The following is a 2,712-nucleotide window of genomic DNA, read 5'->3' as shown; positions in this document are numbered from 1 at the left end:
GTTATTAGCGCTACTTTGATCATTAGAGCATGGGGGATCAGCGGGGGGTTCTACTATCGAGGTGTCGAGATCGTCACCTCCTCTTCCTATTAGCCTCTGGATATTGTCTACCGTTGAGTTTACGGAATGAGAAGGGGAAGAAACAGAACAGGGGTGATCTGTGGAAGCTTCCTGCATAAGATTGTTTATGCTTGCCAAATGAAGTAACGTGTTTTCTATTTGCGCGAGTCGTGAAGCTAAAGACTCGGGCGCGTTATCTGATAATAATTGGTGACGTGTGTGATCTGGTGATGTCTGTGATTGGTGATGTTGTACGTCCTCTTTTACAGACTCGGGCTGTCGGAGGGATTTTAGCTGGTTTATTAATGACTGATATTCTATTCGCTGCTGATGATTCGTTGTAGAGGTTACCTCGTCATCTTCTGAGCCGCGTAAACCGTTTGTTAACTGTAGTAGTGCAGCTTCTATTTCAGAAAGCTGAAATGTCAGAGACTCTTTATCTGTTTCATTGTTTATAGAGTTTGTGTTATGAGTATTTACAGAGTCTGGACGGTGAAGGGATAATATCTGATTTATTAACACTTGATATTGTTGCTGATCCGCAGCGTCGGTGTTAGGAACCGAGGGAACGTTTATTGATAGTGTGTGTAACTCTGGTTGGGAACCCCGTGAATCAGACAAAGACGACGTCAAAGAGTGTTGGTTATCATTATTTACTAGCTCATTTTCCATATCTAACATTTCTGTAAAGTCAATGGTAGCAACATCAACATCATCAACATTTACATGAAAGGCCATACTTTTCAACACAGTTTAAACACAAAAATAAAAAACACCCTGGTACAGAAAAAAAAAATCAACGGAGAAGCGAGTGCAAAGTTGCGCTAAACGTAATACCGATTGCCCAGAGAACCTCTTCCCTCGGAGGCTGGTGATAACGGCCATACGGTGCTGAAACGCTCCTGTAGCTCAATTTTCTTCTTCTTCTTCATCGAATATGACTCTCTGTGTAGGAATATCAGAAGCGCAAGAAATTAGGTTGTGGAATTTTTTTTTTTCTACTCATGTGATAAAGATACAGCCCCTGGGGGTAAAAACTCACCGTGTGATGATGAGGATGAAGAGGGCGAAGCCGAAGTTCTCCGACGACGACTTGGTCGGGATCTTTCGCTTAACCCCTCTTGTTCACCTCGAGCTTGAAGAGGAAGCGCACCCGGCTGCTCAGATTGTTCCGGCAAGGAGCTGCTTTTAGCCCCGTTCAAGGTTTGCTCGGAGGCCTCCGCTCCTCCTGCTGTAGACCCGTTCAAAGTTTGCTCGGGGGCTTCCGCTCCCCCTGATGTTGTCACCTCTAAGGGTTCGGGCTCAAGGACGCTCATCAGCTCAACGTCTTCTACTACCAATGAAGGAAAAAAGAAAAAAAAAAAGAGTAACCTTTTTTTTTTTTTCAATGCATCAACATAAAAATAAAATAAATAAACGAGTAGAAAATAACCCACCGTAACTAGGATCAGATTGCCTCTGTAGATGAGGCGGACCAGACGTTTTATCGGATATTCCGTCAGCAGCAGTTTCTGAAACATCATATAGGTTAATATTTTAGGTTAATATATATATATATATATATATATATATATATATATTACCCCTCTAAATCACGGTAAACTCACCGATAACCTTAGGCGTAGATCGCGACGGCTCCGTTGTTTTAAAAATCAACGTTTCTAATTCAAAAAAAAAAGTGAAACTCAGTTTAGCTACAACAACAATTTCTCTAGAAGGTAAAAAAAAAAATATATATATACACAAATACATAAGAGAAAAAAAAACCTCACCGTCTTGCCATCCGGCTTCTGATACAACGTCGTAAGAATCAATAGTCAGGTTGTTTACTGCGGAGTTTAAAACGAATTCTTTTTTTTTTAAAAAAAAGGACAACATAAAACTAGTGTAGATAAATAACATTTGAATCTAGTCTCTACCTGGAGCCATAGCGAAGACGCGAGAAGCGAAGACACGTTGTTGTGCAGACCCACGGAGAAATGCCAGAGTTTTTTTGCGGCTTCGCTCAATTGTAGGTTTTTTTTATACAACCTCATAGCACAGAACATAAAACATAAACGGTCATAAAATAAACGTCAAGAACTTTCGCGCTACCCTGTTATTTCTTTAACATACAAGTCTACCCAATGGCCATAATCGCTCCCTAGAGATCGATCATAACATAGTGGTTGTTAACACTAACGGTGAAAGTTTTTTCTTAAAGTTATAAAAAATACCATGTTTTATATATATTTTTTTATTTTTATTTATTTTATTTTATTTATTTTTTACTCTAGTTTTGACTTATAAGTATAGGTAAAAAAAAAAAAAAAACAGTTAGGCCTACAACCCATCTCCTTAGAGCAACGCCCTGCTCACCATCAGAGCATTTCTGTCCCATTAGGTCGTAAGACATTTTACATTGATATTTCACGGACCCTGGCTCGCTTCTCTTTCTCTTATTAGTATTTTATTTCAGACACCTTCTTTAGCTCTAATTGTTTTAAAAAGTTGTAAAACTATTTTTTTTATTAGTGAAAAAACATAAGCTTTTAGATGAACGTTAGAGAAACTTACTTTAAAAAAATAAAAAGAGGAGGCGGAGTTTCGTCACGCACAGATCCGGCCAATCGCGGCTTCTGAAGGGAAGGCCATTTCGTTTCGTTCAGTTGC

General features: G+C 39.3%; 1 long non-coding RNA gene across 1 annotated transcript; it reads right to left on the bottom strand.

Annotated features, from left to right (window-relative positions):
• Positions 1-1,280: 1,280 nt before the first annotated feature.
• Positions 1,281-1,728, bottom strand: LOC128544046 (uncharacterized). Its single transcript, XR_008365761.1, has 3 exons — positions 1,668-1,728; positions 1,497-1,571; positions 1,281-1,393 (listed from the first exon to the last, which is right to left on the bottom strand). It is a non-coding gene; the product is annotated as an uncharacterized LOC128544046 (long non-coding RNA).
• Between the last annotated feature and the right edge of the window lie 984 nt (positions 1,729-2,712).

This window comes from Clarias gariepinus, chromosome 2 (genome assembly GCF_024256425.1).
Source record: "Clarias gariepinus isolate MV-2021 ecotype Netherlands chromosome 2, CGAR_prim_01v2, whole genome shotgun sequence".
NCBI lineage: Eukaryota > Metazoa > Chordata > Actinopteri > Siluriformes > Clariidae > Clarias > Clarias gariepinus.
Note: the sequence above shows the minus strand (reverse complement) of the source record. Positions and strands in the feature narration are given on the sequence as shown.